This window comes from Marmota marmota, unplaced genomic scaffold (assembly GCF_001458135.2).
Source record: "Marmota marmota marmota unplaced genomic scaffold, marMar, whole genome shotgun sequence".
In the NCBI taxonomy this organism is placed as follows: domain Eukaryota; kingdom Metazoa; phylum Chordata; class Mammalia; order Rodentia; family Sciuridae; genus Marmota; species Marmota marmota.
The window spans coordinates 11,331,109-11,345,384 of record NW_026000119.1 but is presented as its reverse complement, the minus strand read 5'-3'; the positions used below and the strand labels follow the sequence as shown (position 1 = coordinate 11,345,384).

At 38.2% G+C, this 14,276-nt stretch overlaps 1 non-coding gene across 1 annotated transcript; it reads left to right on the top strand.

Moving 5' to 3' along the window:
- The first annotated feature begins 290 nt into the window (after positions 1-290).
- Positions 291-397, top strand: LOC125611093. Its single transcript, XR_007341217.1, has one exon. It is a non-coding gene; the product is annotated as a U6 spliceosomal RNA (small nuclear RNA).
- Positions 398-14,276: the final 13,879 nt, after the last annotated feature.

Genomic DNA, 14,276 nt, shown 5'->3' with positions numbered 1-14,276 from the left:
AAAATTAATTCAACTAAAATAAGTTGTCATTCAACTATTACAACATTGTAAGTACAAAAAATAGAAAAATATCATCTAATGAAGCCAGTGTGTATAAGCAAAGCTATCACTGTTAAAAGAAGAAGCAGAATTACATGGTATATTTTGACAGTGTTTTCACTTGTTATGTGAATTATTGTAAAAAGTTATTTTTTTTGTGTTCTATGCCACTAGTTTATATGTTTTAAGATGGAATCACATAAACTTCTTCCTATAAAAATAGTGTTTTTCATAGAAGAAAAGTGTTTTCTGTGCTCGCTTCGGCAGCACATATACTAAAATTGGAACGATACAGAGAAGATTAGGATGGCCCCTGCGCAAGGATGACACGCAAATTCGTGAAGCGTTCCATATTTTTGATTCTGCAATCTGTATACGGGGTAAAAATGGGAGTTCATAACCCACTTGAATCAAAATGTGAAATATGATATATCAAGAACTATGTAATGTTTTGAACAACCAACAATAAAAATTATATAAAAAAAAGCAAAAAAAAAAAAAAAAAAGAAAGTTAAATGAAAAAAAAAAGAAAAGTGTTTTCCAAGACAGATAATTATAATTTTGCACTAGACACACCATTTGACTCAAAGTTGGAGATTTATGTCAAGAGGTAAACACAGAGAATTGACTGTAACCTTCTGCTGTTTCTGTGGAGGGAGTTCCTCTTCACCACAGATCACCATAATAGTAAAGCATATGTTCAAATAGTGTTGAGTGGTATTTTGACTATCCTAGTTTTTTTTCTTCCCTATCAAACTATTTCAAGTGTATCAATACAAGTAAATGATTATTTTTGAATTTTAAGTAATTAAGTTTGAGATAAATTCAGACTTACAAAACAGTTGCGGGATAGATAGAAGAACTGCTTTGTATCTCTCAACTAGATCCCTCATTTTAAGATTTCAAAGCATTTGCTTCTTCATCTACACTCCATTATCATTAGTCTGTTTTAGAACCTTTGGAGAGTATTATGATTTAGATTTTAAATGTTCCCTGAAGACCTGCATGCTAATGGCTGGGTTCCAAGCTGATGATACTATGGGGAAGTGGTGGAAAAATTAGGAGGTGAGGCTTAGTGGAAGAAAGTTGTTATCATTAGGGTTCATTATGCCACTGAAGGAGACTTGGGGACCCTGTCCTTTCCTCTCTCTCTCTCTTTGCTTCCTGGCCACTATGAGGTAAACAGCTTTGTTCCATGATGCGCTCCCTACTCTGATGTTCTGCCTCACCACAGACTCAGAAGTAATGGAGAGCCAGCCAGCCATAGACTGAAACCTTTGAAACCATGAACTAAAATAAAACTTACCTTTTTGTTGATTTATCTCAGGAATGTTGTCACAGCAATGGGAAACTGACAAACACAGAATAAATGTCAGAAATGATGTTTTGTTACTCTTAAATATGCCCTACATATACTAGTGTGTATTTCCTAAGACTAATTGTATTCTGACATGAAAACAGTTTATAGTCCTCTAAATATATATGTCAACATTGGAACAACTCAATCATCCAATCCAGAGACTCCATTTAAATCTCACCAAATGTCCCCATGATGTCTTATTTTCTTGTGGTCCAGGATCCTACCCAGAAAAATGTGTTTCATTTAGCTGTTTCTTCTGTTGAGAGTATCAATTTTAAACAATTCCTGACCTTTATCCGTCTTTCATGTGATTGACAGTCTTAGAGAGCGAAAACTTACATTCTGAAGGTTGATCTCCAACTCTGCTCTGTTTGATTTATTCTTATGACACATACTTTCAACAGAAATACCATCAAAATGATGCTGTGCTCATCTCAATGCATTATACAGGAAGCAAATGATGTTAACCCACCCTTCTGTTGGTACTGTCAACCTTGATCACCAGCTCATGTTGCTCTCTGCTATATGTCTCCATCTTTGAGTTACCATTTTCCTCTGTAAATTGATTAGTATTTTAGGTGTGTATGGGGGAGTTATTTTGACACTGTGCAGATAATCTGTACCTCAGCCAATCTCTGTCCACTGGCTTTGGTATCCATTGACAGCTTCTATCCTGACCAATCTCCTCTACAACAGCTTGCAGAATGGTGGTTCTTTATTTTCTATTTTTAAAATTTAGTAGCTAACATTATTCTCTATTCCATTTATTTATTTCCTCCTTTATTTATTTGTATTATTAGGACTCATGGATTCCTATTATATTATGAGTAGCAATTAGTTACTGTCATTGTTTATTTTGATGCTGATTCCTAAATCTTTTTAATATCTTCCCATAATTATGTGCTTAAATTATTTCTGATATAAAACATTACTCTAGGCTCAATTTTAGTTTTATTTGCCTTGCTCCCAGAATTAGTCATTTTCCCAAAGACTCCAGTTCCTTGTAGAGGAGAATGATATTTGGAAACCTTGACCACGTGCTTGGTGTACTCATAACTACAGGGGTGTCGTTGTTTCTAGGCTTTATTAGTAGACAGAGCTAAGATACATAAGCATGCATACAACTATACACATACACACTTATTACTGTTTCTATCTGTATATGTGTAGTATAAAATGATGAGTTCATGCTTTTACCTTCAGTTCCAATCCACTATCTCAGCATTCTTTCTCATCTTCCCTTTTTCTATGTTTTGGACCTGGCCAAATCTCATTCCATTTCATTTAAATGAATTTTGATATTTTTCAGTTACAAAGATACTATGAAAAAATATTGTTTTCTACTACTGATGATGATCTTGATGACGACAATGATGATGGCTAGTCTTTGATAGCAGTTTTGGAAAAAAATTTCCAATTAGCGTTTTATTTATTTATGAATCACTTTAAGAAGAAAGAAATGAAGAGAGCATATAAAAAACACAGTCAAGAGATTGAAATAATTCATAAAAGGGAGGGAGATATAGGAATATAAAGTGGAGCCAATAAATAGGACTAAGAAAAGTTCATTTCAGCAAGGTGTGGTGGTGCACACTCATAATCCCAGTGACTCAAGAGGCTGAGGAAGGAGGATCACAAGTTCAATGCCAGCCTCAGCAAATTAGAGAGATTCTCAGCAAACTTAGTGAGACCCTGTCTTAAAAATAAAAAGGCCTGGAGGTCCTCTGATCCCCTGCTGTGTCCCCCCCACCCCACATACAGGTAGCAGATGATCGCCCACCCTTTCACAGAAAAATAAAAAGGGCTGGAGATGTAGGTTGGTGATAAAGTACCCTCAGTTCAATTCCCAGTAACAAAACAAACAAACAAAAAAAGATTATTTTATAGATTTCTTTGGACTTAGACAGAAATGCATCTGTAAATTTTCTAATCCTTTTGACCTGGGTTTGAATCTTAATTCTGGTACCAACTAGATGAGGTCCTACCTGGACAAGGCACTTAAACTCCAAGTGCCTCAGTTTTCTAATTTATGAAACAGAAATATAAGTAACAATTATCTTGTTCTGGGAATTAAATAAGTCAATCCATGTAAAGCTGTTAGTGCCTTGCACTTGTGGAATTCTCAATAAGTTCTAGATATTATTAGCTATTATTTTTATTAGTTGAAGGAGGGTTATTTTAGTTTACACAAGAATAAAACAACCAAAAGTTCTGAAAATTTAACACCCTCCTTAGACTTACTCCATATTATTTTTTTAACCAGATATTTAGCATGTAAGGTGCCAGTCATTTCTGAGATAAGATCTCTGTCCAAGGTTAGAAGTATAGCTACTGTGTGTAAATTCATTAAATATGTATCCTTTAGTTATCAACTAAGGGGAGCAAAAGTAGAAAAAAGAAACTTGGGGACCAGGAAAGTCTTCTTGTCTGTGTCAGTAGAAGTAGCAGCAAGCTGATTTCCGTAGAAGAGAGCCTATGGATTTGCCAATGGTCCAACAAAAACCCCATGGAGACCCCAGGGTCCAGCTTCCTAATGCAACAATCCACAAGGCAGCATCTGAGCAATAGTTGCATTTGCTGTCTATCTCATTCATGAGGAAACTATGGCTGAGAGTCTGAGAAGTGTCTGAAGGAAGGCCAGCTTGGGTTTCCAGAAAAATGAAGCCCAACTACTTGAATGAAGTAAACTATTGGGTAGGGTCCCTTGTTATTATTTCCTTTTTGTTATAGATCTGGGACTTTCCAGGAAACTGAGGCAACATGAAGACTCCCCCTGCCTTCAAACCCCGATTCTTGCAATCAAGTCAGAGAGATTTCAAACACTCAGAGTAACAGGCATGAGTTAATTGAAAGGTTTGGAAAAGGGAAACGGGAAACTCTCAAGGGAGAGAGTAAGTCCCCTCAGAGAGGAGAGGGACAGTGTGCTTCTCCTGCACTCCAATTTTATTGGGGATCCCAGAGAGGTTTCCAGAAAGTCCTGCCCAGGACTGACAGGACTTTCAAACGCACAGCAGGATGACATCAGACTTTCAAGTCCCCACTGCTATGACAACTCTAGGTCATTTTGGCTCATATTGATAAGTTCTAATTGGATTTTTAACCATAAATTCTTACAGATTTTATGGTTAGGAAGAATATCCTTGTCTCCTTGCATTTCAGAATCTGGTCTATGAAATTCTCCCCCTTCAGGGTAACATGGGTTCCTCTTATGGACATTATTTCAGGCCTGCATTTCTCTGTTAGGTAACAGGTAGTTTGCTGAGGGCTGTGACGTAGCCTGTTCACTTAAGCCAGGGAGAGCTGAAGGTAAACTGCTTCTTGGGATAAAATGCATCTGGGGAACAGCACAGTGCGCCCATTTTATAGACTTATTCCCTTAACCTCATGTTCCCAACATCTGTATCTCTCTGTCTCTTATCACTTTTACATTGGTTGGTCGTTGATCAACATTCTTTTAACTTTTTCTCCTTAATCAAGAAATCTGGTCACAACTTCAAACTGCTCCCATTCCATTAGAGAACAGAGAAGCTTGTTTTCCTACTTTTTTGAGACTATCTTTTGTCACTTAAATACAGAATTCAAACACAAAGATTTAACCTTGTTTATAAAGAACATTTTCCAGTTACTTTCTGTGTGCCTGTTTAAAACTCTCCTTTATAAATTCGCCAACATCAGTGCAGAGTGGGATCATTTTAGAAATGCAATTTTATATTGTGCTGATTAAGTCAAAATTTGTACTCTGATCTGTGTCCTCTTACTATTTTTATCTGCTGACATGATTTCAGATAATGATGAAAGATAGCCCTGCTGAAAACAACAAGAACATTTCTGAATAATGAATCAATCCTTTCCTGATTTGCAACTTGGACATGTTGGTGACATTAATTATAACATATCTTCAAAACTTTGAAGATGAATGTGGTATAGCTTCCTGCCCCCTCAAGTATAGCTGTCATCAATTTAGACAAAATACAGACATAATTATGCCCCTGACAAACCAGATTGGATGGTAAATGTCCCTTAAGCCCGAGTGCTTTGGCAGTCCTCCACGTGAAGACCCAGGCCTCCCAAATTTAGCCAGCTTTCTCTCAGAGGGGCTGATCCTTGCCCCATCTGCCTCTCCCACAGAGACCACATCCTGTGACATCAGTGAGAAGGTACTCTGGAAGAGAGGTCCATGGATTAGCTTCCTTTGTGTTAAATAATACCTATTTGACTACATGCATCACTGAGCTATTTATGTGTTCTAACTTTGACAGTCTTAATTTTAGATAGAAATCATTAATTTGCAGGGAATGTTCCTTTGGTTTGGTAGTCTCTTCTGTGTGTGAGTGTTTGTGCATGGGTGTGATTTGCTATGATTTCCCTGTTCATTGGTTGGGGATCTAGATCTACTCTCTCCACCAGCCTGCTGCTGGCATCACCCACACAAGAGCAAAGGGCTGTAGTCTCGGTAGTGGTGGGCAATTCACTGAAGCTCTGGAGGTGACAGTAAAGATGGGGGTTGAAGGAGGATACATGGAGTCAGATAATTGAAAATAGCACTTTGGGCATTCACCCTGCTCTATCAATCTTGTGACCCACATCAGACCTGGACTTCAGGACATTTTTGCATTGCCTGTTCTGTAGTAAAAGGGAAAACATCATCATTGTCATTGTCATCATCATCATCAACATTATCATCCCAGTTAACGTTTACCTAAAAATTTAATATGTGCCCGAACAATGCCAAGTGCTGAGGTGTTCTTTTAAATAGTAAGTTGCAAAGAAAAAACTAGCCAAAGTTCAATGCCATGTCTATTATATCAAACTGTTCTTCAACAATAAATCTGAGACCTTCAAAAGCAACTATTTAGCCCATTTGTTGTGAGACGGTCCAATATAAAATTTCTATTCCCAAAAGTCAATAACTCCTAGAACCAGTACCTTATAGTTAAGCCTACATCAAAAAGGCTTTTGAGGCAAAATTCATTTAAATCAAATTTTCTGCCCAAATCCTTCGATTAAATTGAGGAATCTTATGATTTCATATAAGGTGGATATAAAAATGACACCGTCAGTCAGTCCCATTTAAGGCTACCTTAGTCTTTTAGCATGAACCAATAATTCAGGCGCCCGACATGAAAATAATACAATTACTTAAAGATGTTGAAAATAATACTGTGGTTATATGAAGGTTTGTCCCCTCTGCAGGGAGTAGATTATCTACCTATGTATGCATTTGAGCTTGTTAGTTTTCCAACACAGAGATAGACAACTTTGTGCCCTTTCTTTGGATCTTTGTATGTTAAAACACTTATCATATACGATCATCCCTCAGTCTCCATGGAGGGATTGGTTCTAGGACGTTCCATGGATATAAAGATCTATGGATGTTTAAGCTCTTTATATAAATGGCATGGCATTCACATACAGCCTATGCACATCTTCCTGCATACTTTAAACATCTCTAGATTACTTGTGGTACCTGATACGATATAAATGCTAGGCAAATATTTGTTTTACCATATTGCTGAGGAAATAATGAGAAGAAATGAAGTCTGTACATATTTATTATAAATGAAAAATTTCAAATATTGTTTGAATTATTGGTTGAATTCATGAATATGGAACCCACAGATATGGAGAGCCAACTGTATTAAATAGAAAAAGAGAAATGACACGTTGTTACGGATTAGCTCTAAATTTTAATTTAAATCTGATAGTATTTTGTTCACTGACTTCAGAGTCAGCACATTGGTAGCAAATGTGTCTCTATGCTCCCAATCATGGGCCAGTGGAAAATATTGCTAATTGCTTGAAACATTTGTTTTCTCTAAAGCAAAACTCAAAGCAGCCTGGGAACTTGCAGTCTGGTCAGCCCTTACTAATGAATCACAGTTGGCAACTACAAAGAAACCTAAATCTGAATAAGATTGGTGAATTGTAGCAAAGTCAATATCCTGTTTGAGATACTATATCATAGTTTTGCAGGATGTCACCCTGTGGGGAAACTGAGTAAAAAGTACACAGGATCTCTCTGTATTCTTTCTCTCCTTCTTCCTTCTTTATTTCTTTCTTACAGGAGATTGAACCTAGGGGTGTTTAACTGGCTCTTTTTAAAATATTTTATAGAGACAGGGTCTCACCAAGTTTCTTAGGGCCTTGCTACGTTGTTGAGGCTGGCTTTGAGCTTGCAATCCTCCTGCTTCAGCGTTCCTAGCCACTGGGATTAAAGGTGTGTGCCACCACACTCGGCCTCTATATTATTTCTTAAAACTGCATATGATTCTATAATTATCTCAAAACAAAAAGTTTAATTAAAAAAAGGAAACTATCACTGAGGTTTGTAGTGAATTTTAATGAGAATTTCTCTGTTATGTTTGTGGAATGATCATTTTATTGAATCAGACGGTTTACAAGTGGGCAAAGTTATTTCTTTATTTCAAAATGAAACAAGGTCAGGAAACTTCTATTTATATACATAACATTCTAAAAGGAATGGAGAAGAAAATGCATTTATTAGGTGACTATTTTGTGGCAGAGAGTATATTTATAGGGGTTTGCAAATATGAATTCAGCTTATTTCATAAGAATTCTTGTAGGTATTATTCCCAGTTTAAATTTGAAGAAATTGAAGCTTCCATAAGTCTCAAAATAACCAGTGATACAGCCTACGTTCAAATTCTCTGTGCTTCTATATTAGTGAACTCTGCTACTACACCAGTTTTCAAACTTTTTTCACTACACTCCACTATTTAAAAAGTTACATTGTGACCCCAATACATATTCAAACTTAGACAAGCCTTTAAAAAATATCCGTACTATGTCTGAGGCTCTGTTCTATTCTTTAATTCCATCACATTCTGAAAAATGAGCTAAAATTGATCATCATGATCCATTAATGGATTATGACCCATAGTTTAAAAAACAGAATGATATTTTCATTTACCATGTTTCTTCCTCTAATACTTGGGAGGAAACTTTCTTTTCAATGCCATCCAATCAGTGCCATCCAATAGTTCTCTTTTTTGCTGTGCTCAGATTTTGCATACCGAAGTTAAAGGGGTGTTGTTCTTGTTTGCCTTGCCTTGCTTATTTAAATTCATCACAGCACATGCAAAACATTGTAGCCTGATTCTTTCTGTGGCCTTAAGGCATTTGAGGTCTTTTCTCCCTTATTTTTTTTTTCTTCTCTCTCTTCCTGACCACATCCCTGTGAGGGGGCAGATAGACCCTTTAAAATTGAACACTGTCATTTTCTGAACTGATGGGTAGTTTGTTTCAGAAAACTCTAAGGCCATGTCTATAAGAGGTAAATACAGGCAAATTATCTGCTGATTTACATTAGGCTTAAAACCTCTGAGTGGGCGTCTTGGATGGTAGTAATGGTGGAGTTGGGCAATGTCTCATTTACCTTGGCAATCCTCTGTGGGACAGGGTAAACTTGGGTGGCCTGGCATTCCTAACTCATTTCCTGTTGGATGTCATGATGTATCCATCAGGACTACCTGTGTCATCCATGCATGATCTTCTTTGGGTAATGGTCTATCAGGGCGTCAATTTCTGGACCTTCTGTGGGATTATTTTAGAGCCCACACTATGGGTCTGTCAGTGGGGATGTCAGTTTCTGATAATTGTTGGCATTGATTTAGTCATATTGGTGTCAGGAACTGGGTTAATTACTTCACCTGTATTATCTTACTGAATTCTCACAGGAAAGGATGTTATGATATCATTAGCATAAAGACCAATTGGGAGGTGGGTTTTGTTTAATAGATTCTTAGAAGATATCATGGGAGGGTTAAATTAGACATTGTGATGAGAAAGGAAGTGGTAGATGCCGCAGTCTGGCTGGGCACAATTCAGGAACCACTTGTCAAAAGAAACGAACTTTATTTTTAGAACCACACACCACACCACACAGCTCCTCAGGAAAAACCCTCAGAGCCCAACTGCCACCACCAGCTTCTCCCAAGCCTCTCAACCTCCCCCACTCCTCCTGCTCTTGAGGCCGATTGGCTGGGTCGCGTGGGTGGAGCCAAAAAAAGTCCCCCAATGAGCAGCTCCGTAGTCTGAAAGGGCGGGGAAACAGCCCAATGAGCATCACTGCAGAGGAGCCAATCAGCTAGAAGTTGCTGGGGCCGCTGTGAGCCAATCATCAGCTGGCAGCTGGAAGTTTGCTGGGGCCCCTTACAGAGGTGAGGCAAAGAACCTTACCCCCCCGCTGATACAAAGACCTATCCACAGGTGTGGCTGTATACTGGACTGGTAGCCAGTGACGGGTAAGATCCAATTGCAATGGTACCAACCTAAGACAGGAGGCTGACGCCTTGAGGTCAGCTCATCTGATAACTGGTAAGGACCATATGTACTAGTGGACAACCTAAGGCAGGCACGGTCCCTAAGCCACATGCTTGTTGTTTAGACAGAGAGGGGGAGATGTTGAGAGCCACAGCCGAAGAGGCCCCAGCAAACTTCCAGCTGCCAGCTGATGATTGGCTCACAGCGGCCCCAGCAACTTCTAGCTGATTGGCTCCTCTGCAGTGATGCTCATTGGGCTGTTTCCCCGCCCTTTCAGACTACGGAGCTGCTCATTGGGGGACTTTTTTTGGCTCCACCCACGCGACCCAGCCAATCGGCCTCAAGAGCAGGAGGAGTGGGGGAGGTTGAGAGGCTTGGGAGAAGCTGGTGGTGGCAGTTGGGCTCTGAGGGTTTTTCCTGAGGAGCTGTGTGGTGTGGTGTGTGGTTCTAAAAATAAAGTTCGTTTCTTTTGACAAGTGGTTCCTGAATTGTGCCCAGCCAGACTGCGGCAGTAGAGATGAGTATGCATGCACACATGAGCACACACACACACACACACCCCTAAATAATAAAGTTTTGCATAGTTTCAGTGTCTAAGTGAAGTCTATCCTGACTTCTTCTTTTTCTGGCCTTGATCATATTGGCTCTGTCTTCATTGGTTTCAGTCAGCGTCATGACAATTTACAAGCCTAGAATTTTCTATGCTTGACTGTCCTTATTTGAAAAAGATGGTTGAAATTGGCTCTTAGATCTGAGATTCTTTTGTAATCACAAACAGACTCAGCTTCCAAGTGAAAGGTATTTCAGTTCTTCTTGGTGGGCAGTGGTTCAAAAATTAGTACGCACAAGAATAACCTATGAAATGTTTTAAAATGCAGATTCCTGGGCTCCACCATGATAAATTCTGATTTAATAGTCAGCAGTAGTTTCCTTGAGTCTGCATTTTAATGCATTTAGATTTAGCAGTTTGAATCAAGGTGATTAAGATACAAATTATCACTGGGCATGGTGGCTCACACCTGTAATCCCTGAAGCTTGGGAGGCCGAGACAGGAGGATTACAAGTTCAAAGCCAGCCTCAGCAACATCAAGGTGCTAATTAACTCAGTGAGACCCTGTCTCTAATAAAATACAAAATTGGGCAGGGGCTGTGGGTCAGTGGTTGAGTGCCCCTGAGTTCAATCCCTGGTAAACACCCTCCCTCCATAAAAAGATGCAAATTATTTAAAAGTAACAATATTAAAAATGCAAATTCAGGTTAATATAAACTATACAGAATAGTGATTTTGGGCCTGTTCCCTATCTTCAACCTAATCTCCATATTTAAGGTAGTTTTAAAAAGGATATCCAATATTTTTATAAAGACAAGAACAATAACATTTATAATAAACCTGGATGAAGAATTCAGTAATGCTACAGAAATACGTAGAAGTGGTCCTGGGTCTCATCTACTCAGTCAAGATGCAGGGCTTCTTCTGCATAAACTGATGATCACTATATAAGTTGGGGAGACTTTTCTGCCTGTGGCTCCTGGAGCTTTCCCATATCTGAGTGCTCTTCATGTTTCCCAACTTCCCTTGGTGTTGGGTTGACTCCATGACTGGGTTCAGACCAGTGGAATGTGATGAAAGTAATGAATTATTTCCAGATCAGATTCCTAAGAGATCCAGCATTTTATTAATTGTATCTTTCCCTCCTTTCCACTTTCTAGTCAAGTGATGCCAGAGTGACTATGGACCTGTAAGATGGTTAAAGAACAAGATGGAAATGGCCTGGGTCCCTGGGTCCCTGTTCAGAGGAGAGATCCCTGGTGTGCATGGAATTGTGACATGGGCAGTAAGAAGCCTTTACTGTACTTAGCCACTAAAACTTGTGATTATTTGTTTTGGTGGTATAGGATGGCTATCCTAGCTTATACCCTGCTGTCTTATTAACAAAAAAAATTATAACCATGATGGAAATTCTTCTTTACTGTAGCAGAACTGATGAATTGTAACTGAATGCCCCCAATAGCTCAATACTTAAGAGGATGAGGCCTGGGAAATACTGTAATTATTGCTTCAAATCAATAGCCTACACAGAGCCATCTCAACCAAATATTTGCTGAAATGTAAACTAGTTAATCTGGTTTAGCTTGCAATGAACAAATACCCATTTTTTTCTTTTATGAAAGTTTTCTGGCCCTATTGACTCAAAGCTGGTTGCAAATCAAATGTCTCTTCTTCTTTTATAGATTATGAACTCTCTCAAATGTCAGAAAGAGAAATACTGTTCATGAATTAAATGGCTCCATAGTTATAGTTGCTACATATTCCACAGGAAAATAGAAAGTAATAAGACATCTAAGAGGATGAAAAATAATAAGAACCTAAGAATCTATGCAGAAAATCACTCTTCATATTTTTAACAAAGGCAATCATTAAACTTGGTTCATTATTTTTCCATTAAGCTTCTAATTCTGACTTTATTTGCTCATACTGTTTTTTTTCTTCTATGTGTGCTGGAGTATCTCAATGTTTTCTAATTGCCCATCATGCTCTTTTAGTGGGTCATAAAGCTAATTTAAGGAACATGATAATTGGCATTAAAAACGAGACATAACAGAGATTATTAAAGTTTGTCATGTATAGTATAGTTTCATAAATACTGTTTCTGATATAAATACATACAGAGTCTATTCTTTTTTTTTATGTTTGGTACTGGGGATTGAACTCAGGGGCACTCAGCCACTGAGCTACATTCCCAGCCCTATCCTGTATTTTATTTAGAGACAGGTGATGAACCCAGCCTAATTTCATTTTAAGATTGGGAGCCATCTCATCACAAAGTCATGAAAAGTTAATTTCTGTTTTACTATAAATTACTGTGATTTCTAAACTTACTTGGAATGCCTGCCTGTGCCTTGAACTCACCCATGCCTGGCTTTCCCTGACCAGATAACATCCCCCTCTAAAACTTTAGTGGCGCTTCATAAACTCTGGTTTTCCTTGACCAGATAACAACCCTCTCTGAAACCTTAGCAGCGCCTCATAAATTCTGATTTTGGGATCTAAACTTACTCCCTAACTTGAAATGTTGAACCATTTAGATCATTAACCTACTATCTGCATTTGTACTATGCTTGTCAAAATCCTGTTATTTGTAAGTTCTCAAGACACCCCCTTTTTGCAACTTTTTGTGCTATAAAACCATGCTCCTAGAGAGCTGGGTACTGTCCTTTTAACCCACGGATTTCAGGAGAGACAGTCCCGGCCAGTCGGAATTACAAACTTGCTTTAATTTGATTTAAAATTGGAGTTGCTGGTATTTTCTTTGCATCATGGTTTAACAAAGGGTCTCACTGAGTTTCTAAGCACATTGCTTTTGCGGAGGCTGGCTTTGAACTCGCAATCCTTCTGCCTCAGTTTCCCAAGCCACTGGAATTACAGGCATGTGCCACCATGCCCGGCTGAGTCTGTTCTTCTTGTTGAGGTAACTGTATTTTATAAAGGTGCTTTGAATACTGATTTAGTGAATACTGAATAATTGCTCCTAGAGGAAATACAAGGTTAGGTTACTGCCAGCCTCTGGTCCTGAAATTTTCATCACCAGATCAATACATATCTGTGCTCCATGTGTGTTTTTGTTTAAAGGACTTCTATTTAATATATATAGTTAGTTCATTAACATTGAACTCATACCAACTCAATGATTATGACAAAGTGGAGCTAACCCAACACACCCATTTCTCTATAAGGCTCATCACAGTCTTCCTATGCTTTGGAACACTGGAGAGAAGTCCTTCAGCACTAGCTTTGGGGGCCCTTTTTAGTTCATAAAATCTCCAAGAAAAGCACAGAATACATAAAATGTGACATTATATAGACTTCATGTTATGGTTTAGATATGAGGTGTCCAAAACACTCATATGTGAGACAATTAAAGAATATTCAAAAGTAAAATGATTACATGATGAGAGTTATAATCTAATCAATGGATTAACCAACTGATAGGATTAACTGAAGATGGGTAGGATGTGGCTGGAAGAGATAGATTGTTGGGGGTGTGCCTTAAGGGGTTATGTTTTGTCCCTGGTGAGAAGAGGTTTCTCTGCTCTGCTTTCTGGTGCTATGTCTTGAGTTGCTTTTCTCCGCTACACCCTTCCGCCATGATGTTCTGCCTCTCCTCAGGCCCAGAGCAATGGAGTTGGCCATCTGTGCACTGAGACCTCTGAAACTGTGAACCCTAAATAAACTTCTCCTCCTGTATGTTATTCTTGATTCTGTGAATAATGAGGATTGCCTGAATGAATATATGTGTGTGTGTAATATAATATCAGATTGTTATATAAAATACTTTGTTATTGTGGCTTATGATTAAAGAAAGGAAGTTGGAAAACAATTATAATGCTTCTGTTTTTATCCTATTTTTCTAAGTCATTTTCTTTGTCTAAAATTTTTTTTCTTTGTCTAAAATCCATTCTGCATTATGCTTTTCTCTCTCTCTCTCTCTCTCTGTGTGTGTGTGTGTAATAATAAACTCTTCTAGATTTGGGAAAAGTATGAGAAATGATTGTTCTAATTGCTTCAGAAACCCTCATTTTATATTTTAGACTG